Below are 12,392 nucleotides of genomic sequence, written 5' to 3'. Positions count from 1 at the left end.
AAGATGGCTCATTAGTCCCGCCTCTTTGTTGTCCGGTATGAATGATATTATGTAACCGTCACAAACCCCCCAAAGGGGCGTGGCTACAGGTTCAACTTTATTGATTACAAGAAAGCAGCTCTTTCGCGCGCGAGCCATTTCGTTTGAGATGTCGCGAAGAGCAGACCGTGGTACCACCTTTGGCATCGGCGGAGCACCTACCGGAAATTTTATTCCCGGCGATGCTGTGGGTCGCGCGGTTGTCGTCATTAACATTAGCAGCGCTCAGTTTAAATTTTCTTGTATGAAGTAGGGGAATGACGGCTTTGGCATGTTTAGTTCTATTGTCAGGGTTTTTGTTGGCCAAATTTTATGAAATTTGGCCACAATATTTTGATATGCAAAGAATGTTTTGGCCAAATTTGAGCATAATTAGTTACAGAAAACCCACTGACAATAATAGAACAAAACCTCCCAAAGCCGTCACTTCCTTACTAACGATTGGCTACCATCAATGAAAGTAGCTTTTATGTCACAACTTGAGGCGAGATGAATTTTGATCAAAGTAAAACTTAATTGCTTGGTGATGGCAGATTGTTTTCCGTCAATAGTAGAATCACAAGAGCACGATTCAGAGAAAGACTTTTTGGTAGATAGTCATCCATGCGAAAACATTTTTGCAGCTTCTCCGTTTGACGCGCGCTCGTGATTCTACATACATACAGAAAACATACGATGATTCAACTCATCCATGAGTTTTTAGGTGCTGAAATGCCACGCGCGCGCGGGAGAGCAGTTTTCTTATAATCAATTAAGATGACTCATTAGTCCCGCCTCTTTGTTGCTGGTATGGCTGCAAATATTGTGTAACCGTCACACACCCCCCAAAGGGGCGTGGCTACAGGTTCAACTTTATTGATTACAAGAAAGCAGCTCTTCTGCGCGCGCGAGCCATTTTGTTCGAGATGTCGCGGAGAGCAGACCGTGGTACTACCTTCGGCATCGGCGGAGCTCCTACCGGAAATTTTATTCCCGTCGATGGTGTGGGTCGCGCGGTCGTCGTCATCAACATTAGCAGCGCTCAGATTAAATTTTCTTGTCTGAAATAGGGGGAATGACGGCTTTGGCAGGTTTTGTTCTATTATTGTCAGGGGGGTTTTTGTTGACCAAATTTTATTAAATTTGGTCACAATATTCTTTGATATGCTATGATATGATATGATATTTGATATGAAGTACTAACGATCGGCTACCATCTTGGGAGCGTCCACAAATTACGTAACGCTTAGAGGGGAGAGGGGGGTTTTGGGCGAAGTGTGACGACCCATACATAATTTTTAGATGCTTCATACAAAAAGTGTGACATAGGGGGGAGGGAGGGTTGAAAATGCCTAATTTTTGCGTTCCGTAATTAAAGGATCTTCCCTTAAGGTGACTCGGGGAGGCACTACACACCGTGTTATTTTTCCTATCTTTTGTCTTTTTCTAACATTGTCACCTCGTAATTTTGGAGTGGCGTATTTCGGTTTTCAGTTGTTTGATGTAACTGTAAATGTATCAGCATGTAGATTTCGAGTAAGCACGCGCCGGTGATACTTTTTCAAAGTCATATTTGTTGTAAGAAAAAAAATTAAGCATTAATGATAATCTATAGTATCAATAGAATTGGCAAATTGCTGAAGGGTTTCCGAATCGATTGATAAGCAAATGTCGAAAATCCATCGAAAGATAAAGACGCTATTAGCGTTTGAAATCTATCCTAATTTTTGTGACAGTCTCGAATTTGGAAATTTCCGTTTCAAACCCTGTATCTGAGTCTTCCCCTTAGACGAAGTTTACGTCAAAAAATCTGTAGCAAACATCAATACTGACGCCATACAATTTTCTTCAGTCATAATGCGAATCAATTGTTTGCATGGTCTCCTTCCGATACTTACTTGGGATTCAACTACCGACGTTAGCGTTGCGCTTTGAATAAAGTTCATCTCGGAACCGATTTCTTTTTCAATCATCAACAGGAAAAATAAAAAATTAGAGTCTCGCGGGAAAATTTCATGTTGTGCCGACAACATCCAAATCGTTGCAAACGCCACATTAGTGAATAAATTGCTGTAGCAATCTTCCAATGACAGCCTATGCTCGGACCGGCACTAATGCTATGATTCCGCTACCGATGCCAAAACAATTATGCTTCCTATGAAGAAAGTTCGTCTAATATCAACATTCTCAATCACTAAAATCATATAACTCCGAATTACGCTAGAAAATTTCACCGAAGAATTTTCCAGTTCCTAACGGTTGCACTTTTATTTCAATTTAACCTTCCTCCCAAGTATAATGATGGTCCTGAAAAGAACCGATTAATTGCCACTTATGTGCCTTATCAGCAGCTACTGGGCTGCGCGACCGCCATCCGATGATTCGGCTCAACGAACGCCGTCGATTGCCAGATCCGCCGAAGATGGAACACGGATGAAAATGATGTGCTGCTGCTTCCACGACCGCCACCACCACCGACCGAAAAAATTTCATCCGCACCACCACACCGCTGAGACAGCCGTTGTCACTGGGACCGCTTCTGGTCTGATCCGCTCGCCGTGACATCCAGAATGAAAATGACGCGCGCACGCGAAACACGGGGCTTTTTATACACAGGGAAAACGAAGCAGTGGATCAAAAGGCCCGTACCTTACTGCAATCTGATGTCCGTGTTGGGGATTTATGAACGGAATTGAATTTTTCACCCGGTTTGGAAAGAAACAACATTTTCAATAGTTTAACGTTGATAATCAATAGTATCAATATAATTGGCAAATTGCTGGAGAGTTTCTGAATCGATTGATAAGCAAATGTCGAAAATCCATCGAAAGATAAAGACGCTATTAGCGTTTGAAATCTATCCTAATTTCGTGACGGTCTCGAATTTGGAAATTTCGGTTTTACACCCTGTATCTGAGTCTTCCCCTTAGACGTAGTTTACGTCAAAAAGTTTTGCCAAATGATCGATTTGTTATATCTGATATAGATGGATTTCAAGTTTCGAGTACTCCTTTCAATGCCATTTGCTCTCCTACTAATATGAGGAAATGGATGCATAATGACTTGCCACTCGAAGATAATATCGATGAGGACATCGGATCTGTCAGGTTGGCCGAAGTTGTAGTAAATAATATTAATGTATCTGTCTAACTCGATCATGGTAGGCAATGGACTGAGACATTGGACATTTGACAATATGATGAACAATAAAGATTATTCTATGAGACAAATTCAATCAGACTGGTTGTATTTATTGAAGTCTCCACATAAGGGTGGCTGGGTTTGATTCCTGTGCTGGTCTAGACAATTTTCGTTTGGGAAATTGTCTCGACTTCCCTGAGCATAAAAGTATCATCGTGTTAGGCTTATGATATACGAATGCAAAAATGGAAGTTCTGAATGAACACTAAGTAGCGAGGGGGCATTACATACCCAGTGGGGTATGTAATGCCAATAAAAAAAGAAGAAGGGTGGAATAATATTTGTTAAAGAGAGAGAAGGGTATTTTTTAGAAAACGAACAATTCGATTTAACTTCTGAACCCCTTGAACGATTTCCATTAAGTTACACATATTCTCTGTCCTAAGGGAGATGGTGGAAGGGTCATTCGAAGAGTGTAACTTAGAGTCAACTTAGTGTAACTCCTGCACCCCTTGAACGCTAAATTCAACAAAATATTTTCTGTCATATGGAGACAATTTTAGGGCTGGTTGGTAGGTCACTGGAAAAGGTAGAGGAGTGTGAGGAATAGATATTGTTTAGTTATCCATCAATTCAGTTTGAAATTTATGAAACCTTTGACCGATTTCCACAAAAATTGGAACACATATTCTACGTGTCTAAGGAACAATATTTGAGACTTCATAGAGGGCGGTTTATGATCCGCACAGTTTTGCATAACTTTTCAATTTGGAACAAGTTATCTGAGTAATTCTCGCAGAGACTGTGCCACTATTTGCATGAGGATCCTAAAAATGCCTAAATTTATGTTCATTCGAAAACTTTCGAGTTAAATTCCTCAGAAAGATGGACCCCTCGTTAATTATACATGAAATCACTTTCATATACCCCTCGAGGTTATGCGTGAGTATGTTAAGCATAATAATGTTAGACATAATGTTAGCTACGCATAATGGATGTTAGATATTTGAATTCCCCATTCTTTGATTCGTTCCACAAAAAATATTGCCCGAATGTGATATTTCTCTGAAAATGATGATGATAGTTATGGTCATTTGGCATATATTTTTTTGTGTTAACTATTAACAATAAATCGGGCAAAAATAATAAATTCGGGCATGGTGGCCTCACAACTGGATCTGAAACAACGAGCTCCAACATCGTTGTCACCAGAGGTCGATAACAACAGAAATTCGGGATCGGAAGTGGGAATGAGTCAGCCACACTCTACGAAGGGGCGGAAATGAAATCTGTAAACAAGCATTAGCCTGGAACCCAGCAGGACATCGCAGCAGAGCCAGCCAGACCCAGAGGTTTATTGCAGCGAAGCTTCATTAAAGATTCTTTTATTTCTGTTGTCGACCAAAATCTAACCTGACAATAGGTTAAGCAATAGCTAGACAAATGGAGATATCGATAGAGATCTTTCAAGTCGGCCCTTTGCACCACCGGAGATGTACAGGACTCATAAATAAGAAGAGTAAGTAAAATAGTAATTTGACTGAATGGTGCTGGAATAATGCCGCAATGGTGTAAATAACTCCAGTCGGTGATCATAATAAAAAGACATAATCCTTCCGTAGAAAGCGTGCATTAGCACGAAGTAAAGCAATGATAGTATTGTTATCCCGCCGGAATCATAGTTTGCTCAGAGAAAAGCAATGATTGATGTGTTTCCTTCTAGATAGCGGATGTAATTCTTTCTTGAGAGGTTGACATTTGCTCAGAATAAAGAAACGATGGATGTGTAACCTTTTTTAAAAGCGTTTGGCCGGAATAAGGCAACGGTGGGTTTGATCCAGGCATTGCAATTTATCCCATCATTCGATATTTGGAGCAAATGGAGGGATATCGATCTAAGTTATCTGTCTGCTCAGTAAACAAAGTGCAATGTTCGCCATGGAGAAAAGTTTTTTCACTGCTTTTGTTGTAGCAACGCCCTCGCAACGTGAACAAACCCCGAGCCGCGATGGCTATCAGGATCATCATCAAATGCTCAAATGATAATATCTTTCCAGAGTGCTCTTTGATTAGGGATAATATCTTTGCACAAGCAAAGATGATATCCTGTACTCAGATGATATTGTAATGCCTGGTTTGATCCCTTCTTTAAAAATAGGCGTTTGCCCCGAATAAGGTATCGGTGGATGTGATCAGGCTTGTAAAATGTCAACAGCATGTCATTTGACTAATTTGTTTATAACTTTCTTAAGAAATAAAATTCACATCATAATTTTAGATGTACTCATAACGCTTGAGTAGGGCTATATTTTTGTTCAAGGGTACATTGCTCTTAATATAACAAAGTTGTAGGCACATCTATGCACTATAAGTTTGTCATACATCAAGAATCAATAGCAAACTTCTGAAAAAAGTTCAGGGAAAATTATACAGATGAATGCAAATGACATTTTACAACACTGGATGTGATTCTATCTTTATAAGTAGGCGTTTGCCCAGATATATACAATGGTGGACCTAATCCCTTCTTAAAAGTAGGTATTTGTCCGGTATTAGGAAACGGTAATTGTGATTCCTTCTTTATAGCTATGTGAAAAAACGTCAAAATTAAAAAACGTTATTTAATAACCCTGTCTAACCCGAATCCAAATTATGCCAAACGACTTTATGGCGAAGGACCCAGACCCCCCCTAAAAATGACATTTTCCCGAAAATAGTACACAGGATTCTGTTTTTACACGATTTTTTTTTTCGCTCGTGTTTTTGATCGTGCGACTTCAATTTGCCACAAAAATCTTTGCAACATGTTTCAAAAAATCCTAAATAATTCGAAGAAAAATCACATGGTAATAAATATGCGTTCTGCATTTAGGATGTGTGCAAAATTGTAAGTCGTATGAAAACTGAATCCAGTGTATTTTTCGAATATAACATTTCCGAAGTATATTTTTCCCCGAAGATATCATTTAGATTATAATAAAAAAAAATTAGCGGAATCAATTTGTTCAAAAGTGAAGTCTGCCTGTTTTATCAAACGATAAAGTATCAATAACTCAACACCATTATGTACTCTGTTGACCAATTGGTTTTATCATTTTTCGATTGTAAAAAAACTACGCATCAAACTGGTAATTCCGTGCAAGGCCGGATACATACAGCTAGAATGGAATAAAATTTGAATGCAATCTGGCTTCTCTCAATCCAAACTACAATGTCATCTAGTGGTTAAGTTCTTTGTGCGAAGGTAAAAATCATGGAAATGTCTTATCACCAATTATTGGACAACTTATTTCTTGCGATCTATGTTTTGCAAGTTATTATTTTCATTTCTCTTTTCCGGATTATAAATTGCATTCAAAACTGAGACTTTGCCGCCTTGCATCTTAGTTATGGCCAAGTAACCAATAAGCACTATATTCCGCCAAATCGGCTATGTAGTGCTACTTTAATGCTTATAAGTTTTTGAAAAGCCGTATAGTGGCCCTATATGGCGGTTTGGCGTAATAGTGCTAATGGTTACTTGAGTGGTTAAGTAAGAACACAGTTATTTAAATTACGATGTTTCTAATTCAAATTACTATTTTGGGATTTTTATATTTTAGGACTTAGGGTCTTAGGAATTTTGGGTGGAATTTTTTTTTTGAGTTTCTTGGCCATAGAGTATTATTGCGTTAGCATCAACATTAAGGTGACTCGGGGAGGCACTAAACACCGTGTTATTTTTCCTATCTTTCGTCTCTTTCTAGCATTATCACCTCGCAACTTTGAAGCGCCGTATTTCGGTTTTTAGTTGTTTGATGTAACTGTAAATGTATCAGCATGTAGATTGCGAGTAAGCACGCGCCGGTGATACTTTTCCAAAATCATATTTGTTGAAGAAAAAAAGTTAAGCATTCAATGATGAAAATGATGACGATTTGATGATTGTTAGTGCTTCCCGTGTCACCTTAAGGTGAAATTGTATAGAATCCAAATAATTTTCATCTCGCATTTTCAAAGGCATCAATCTCAACAAAAGAAGCAACGAACAACTGTCATCTTTTTCTTTTAGCTTTACTGCGTCGCAGCAAGCGTGGAATATAGAGATGACAGCTGCTCGTTACTTTATTATCCAAAGTGGTGCCCTTGAAATCGCGAGGTGGAATAAAATTAGATTTTAAAAAGTTCGCCCTTAGCCCTTTAGTGCCTAAGAACGCCTTAAGACGTAGTATTTTGATAGTTTTAGTAGTTTTCAATTATTAAGATTACGGAAAGTTTTTAATGTCGATAAATAAAGTGAGGTGATGCATGTTTAAATGTGGTTTAAATTTATGCTTAAAAATTCTTCACACATTCCTCCGTGTTTATGCTCATATACCTATGCGGAGTGAAATTTTTGTGGTTTAGTATTTTTACACAACTAATTTTATTCAATTGAAGGCTTTAGTATTGAATGTTAAACTCCAAAATATTCATCCAACTTTTCACACAAGTCAGCATGGGATAAGAATTTTCAAAATCTGAATGTGTTGAAAAATCAACAAATATGAATAGACTCGAGAAATTATTTTATTGGATGAAAAACTCGAAAAACAAAATTCTAAAAAATCAAAATGTGGAAATTGATTAATTAAAGATTTTAGTTGCCCAAAACGTGTTCAGTAGAATTTTAAGTTTTTGTTAGTTTCTACTGTGTAAAGCTTTCGGCTATCTTAGTCTTAATAAAGCGGAGTAAAACCTTAATCATTCGATTTTTTTTTAAGACTGAGATAGCCGAAATCTTTACATAGAAACTATTTTCTGTCGTCTTCAATACCATGTTAGTATTACCAATTGATTTTCTCCATATTATTTAATTGTTATTAGTTCGTGCTGCGCAGTTACTTGGATACTATATTGCATAAGTAGGAATCAACACTAATAAATTATGTGCAAAATGTAAAACGCCTTTTTACTTCATCCAATCGCTACCGGAACCCTCCCCATCTGCGCAATTTAATTAGTATCCATCGAATCGTAACATAACAAAAAAACCCAGATTAATCCACCTAGCGGTGATGGTGCCTTTCTCGTTCGTTCAAAAGGTTTGGAAAAATCTCAAATAACACCAATATGCGGATTGGTCTTATTTTTCATATTTGTTTATATGCATAAAAAAATTCTCGCCAAACGCAATTTGTTGCAAACAAATCGGATGAGCATAAGAGCAAAAAATAGCATTTAATTTTGTAGTTTTAAAATTAGTATTTTCGCCATAACTTTTGACCCAATTGTACGATCCGGCCAAGTTTCTATAGGAAACAATGGGACAAGATTCTGCGTCGAATGCAATCTGTTGCGAGCGACCTGAGAAGCACACATATTGCACATCAATCACAGTAACTTATATATGACCGGATTCAGTCACAATATGGTTACTGCAACCAGATTTGTTGAACTTTTGTTGCTTGGGGAATAGATGAAGTCTAAGTGTTAAAAAAAGTGAGCTAGACTTTTTTGAACTCTTTTTCACAATAGTAATTTGACCATAACATCTAAGCCCATAGTCCGAGCTGGCCAATTTTCAATAAGAAAATATAAGACATTCTGTGTCGAATGCAATTTAATGCGAGCAAATCGGTTGAGGAAAGTGCCTGAAAAATGAGTGAGTTTTTTTAGCGATTTTTCCATAAAAAACCCAGATTAATCCACCTAGCGGCGATGATGCCTTTCTCGTGCATCGTAAAATGTACTGAAAAAATCGCATAGGAAAGGTCAAAAAAGCACTTTAGGGGGATAGATCGCATATTTTCTATCATTTTGCATGTTTTTGCATTAATTACTATGCATTCCCACCATTCTTGAAAAAAATTTTTTCGATTTTGAAATTTTTTTCCAAGGGGGGACCTTTGGGAAAAAACAATGATTTTTCAATAATTCCGAAATGCAATGTCCGATCAGGCCAATTTTCAATAGCAAACAATGGGACCGCATTCCCCGTCGAATGCGACTTGTTGCGAGTAAATCAGGTAATGCTAAGTTCCAAAAAGTGTGTCTACAAAATTTGTACACATACACACATACACACACACACACATACATACATACACACAAACAGACATCACCTCAATTCGTCGAGCTGAGTCGATTGGTATATAACACTATGGGTCTCCGAGCCTTCTATCAAAAGTTTGGTTTTGGAGTGAAATTATAGCCTTTACGTATACTTAGTATACGAGAAAGGCAAAAAGTGAATCACATCGCATGCAAAAAGATTTGCTTTCGATGACCACGGCAAGCGACGAACCTACCTGTTTTCAAATGGAAACGCTTCGCTAATCACAATCCGCTGCCTCCTCGTTCGTTCGTTAGCTGCCTTTACAGCTGCTGCCGCTGCTGTTGCTCACTTTTTTGGTCTACCGCCGACAATCAGCTCTTATCAACGATGCACCGCGATTCACTTTCTTCAGAAACCACAACACAATAACACCACAGTTGCTTCTTCAATTTACCGAAGCTGGAATCGAAACACAACAACAATAATTGATAAACAGTTGGTGTGAAAAACAGCGAAAGCGCACGAATACGCGCACGATAAACTGTCCGAATGCTCTTTCGACAAATGCACTACAAAAACACACCTCTAGCGACCCGGCGATGCAAACCACTATTTATGGTCAATTGAAGCAATTTTCTTCGATGTCCAAATTCGATTTTCATTGATTTCTATTCGCATACGGGGTCGTCGTAGTTGTAGGGTCCAAATTTTAATTGTTTTCATCACGGTGCAGTTAGCATGGAAAAAGACATTGTGTTTTGTTGAAGCATTCTTGTATCAGCGAATAACTTTATTTTAAAATAATTTTAGAATGTGTTATGTGAAAATTGAAAAAAAGTAAATAAAATTAAAAAAGTTAAGTAATTTAAATATTCAAAACAGACTTAATAAATGTACTTTTTACATATTAACATGAAGTGGCTTAGTAAAAAGTGCAATGGAGTAAGAGGAAACCCAAAAATGAAGAAAAACTAAACCCAAAAACAATTAAAATGCAAAAATCTACGTAACATATAAACAAATTTTTCATCATGGGCCTTTCATTAATGATATTTGTTCCAAAATATTTTAAGGATAATTGAAGAAATAAAAAATGGAATGGAAAAAATGTATTAATTTTTTATCTGATAATACCAAATCTTTCAAATCAAATGTGAACTAAAAGATATTATTGGGAAGTGCCCATGAGAACCCATAACGGATAATAAAACTCAAAATTGAAAAGCGTTGAACCATAGATCTCGCAGGTATTAACCAAAAGCGTGGACGCTGTTCCCCCAATAACAACAAACGATAGATAACCTTGAATTTTACGCAATCTTTAACGTGTTTGGGACACTCACGATGCTTAAGTGCAGCTATCTGAAGTACGACTACTTCAATTAGCACTTATGCTTCCTACTTTAGCTGCCCACCTGCAATTGCTCGCTGTCGGCTATTACTCAAAGCTCAACGTCTCAACGCCACTGCACGCGTGTCCGTCCGAAGGGGATTTTCCCCACACTAGGAAATTCTCTGATCAATCATGCGCACCGCGATTTGTTCTTACAACTAAGTTGATCTGTTTTACACCGTCGGAACATCCATCCTATTACTCACATGTGAATTCACTTAATCGCACTATGATGCACCCTTCCGATCCCTTTCAATGAAATCTTCCCTCAGAACTCCCGACGAACGATCAGCTTCACAGGCCCAACGAATAAGCAACCAAAGGCGGAATTGAAGCACTGTCTATCACAAAGACGATTCGATGCGAACTCAGCTAAACAAGCGACTCGCGGAACCGGCTGGGTGTTAAAAAATGGTAAACCGATCAAGCCAGAACCTCACAATGGACTGCCGTTCCAAGCTGAGGTGCGATTGCGAAAAACCTGAATTGCACAGCAGCAGCGTTAACTCGCGCGAATCATCGCGGAAGACGACGATCGCAACGGCGGCGGCGCTGGCCGGGCGCGTCGGGACGTCGATTTGGCGCGTCGCGCTGATTTGAGTGAGATGCGCACTCGACGGGCGATGGTCTTCGGCAGAGCACAGACGCGTGTGCAGATCTAGCTATGGGTGGTGCGAAGTACTTTATGGTTAATAAAAAGCACATGAAGCACTGTCCTCTTCTTGTTCAATCTACAGGGTGTTCAATAAGTTCGAATACACTTTCAAAAAATGTTTAAAAATTGAGATTAAATTATTTCTTTTCCCGGTTGCATTTAATTTGAAGTATTGTTTGTAAGGAACGTTTGTAACATTTCTTTTGGAATGACCTCTTTTTTGTACTTTTTCACGAGCTTCAAACCTTTCTAAAACCCATCACAAGCGGCACGCACGGTCTGCATGGGCATTGCGTTCCAGAGTTTGAGAATTACGTCTTGAACTGGTCCAAGTTACTGAGCTTGTATTCGTACAGCTTTAACATCAGAGGTGAGCCAGCCAAGGGCTGAATACCTCGTAAATAAAGACGATAAAAATAAACTTTAACATAATAAAGGACCAAATAAAAAAGTTAAGATGGTTCAAATCCGGGAAGTTGAGAGGTCGCAATGTTTTGAGCTTGAGCTTGAGCTTGATTGACTGCTCGTAGTTGCTACTCCATTATGACCAGATCAGCTGTTCTTGCACAGGGAACCAACAGATGTTTGCTTGGGACTAGCACACATCTTCAATGTACAAGTACTGGTGATCTCATTTGTTAGGTCATACTGGCGCCTGCCAGGTCAGAATGCAAGTCAATGTAGGGAAGGGGGAGGAAATGATGATGAAATCACTCGCCCACTGCAAGCCGAATATACCTCTGCACTTGCCACGAGTTCATGCGGAATTTGTTGGAATTTCTGGGTTAGGTTGGAGAGGCAGGGGTCCGTCTTGGTTAACGAGCTGCCAATAAGATAGATAGGAGAAGGTAACTGATGGAATTTTTAATTGGATGTAGGAAACGAGCTCTATAGTTCATTCCCAATTCTAGCAGATTACTGTTAGAATACTCAAGTTGAAGGTATAGGAATAGTAATGGAAACGGTATGCAAGTCCATTTCCAGTTCTAGCGATTGCTAGAACATGAGAAATAAAGAGAAAGATAAAAAGTAGGAGAATGGATCGGACCTGGGATTGAATCCAAGACCTCCTGCGTATGAGGCAGAAGCAGTAGCCATATGACTACCAAGCCCGCCTCGAAACAAGAGAGATCACGCACTGAACTGATTAATTTTATTACCGGCCGCGC

General features: G+C 38.8%; 1 protein-coding gene across 2 annotated transcripts in view; it reads right to left on the bottom strand.

The window, feature by feature from the left end:
- LOC134219447 (ABC transporter G family member 20) overlaps window positions 1-11,026 on the bottom strand; it is a 159,937-nt gene extending 148,911 nt beyond the window's left edge. Inside the window, exons 1-2 of one of the 2 annotated variants that reach the window (XM_062698178.1) lie at window positions 10,775-11,026; window positions 9,429-9,634 (exon numbers count right to left, since the gene is read on the bottom strand). The gene's annotated coding sequence lies outside the window, so the exon portion shown is untranslated. Of the gene's footprint in view, window positions 1-9,428; window positions 9,635-10,518; window positions 10,617-10,774 lie in introns of those variants that run through there. The other variant, XM_062698179.1, reaches the window with a different exon arrangement.
- Between the last annotated feature and the right edge of the window lie 1,366 nt (window positions 11,027-12,392).

The sequence above is a fragment of the Armigeres subalbatus genome, chromosome 3 (assembly GCF_024139115.2).
Source record: "Armigeres subalbatus isolate Guangzhou_Male chromosome 3, GZ_Asu_2, whole genome shotgun sequence".
NCBI lineage: Eukaryota > Metazoa > Arthropoda > Insecta > Diptera > Culicidae > Armigeres > Armigeres subalbatus.
Note: the sequence above shows the minus strand (reverse complement) of the source record. Positions and strands in the feature narration are given on the sequence as shown.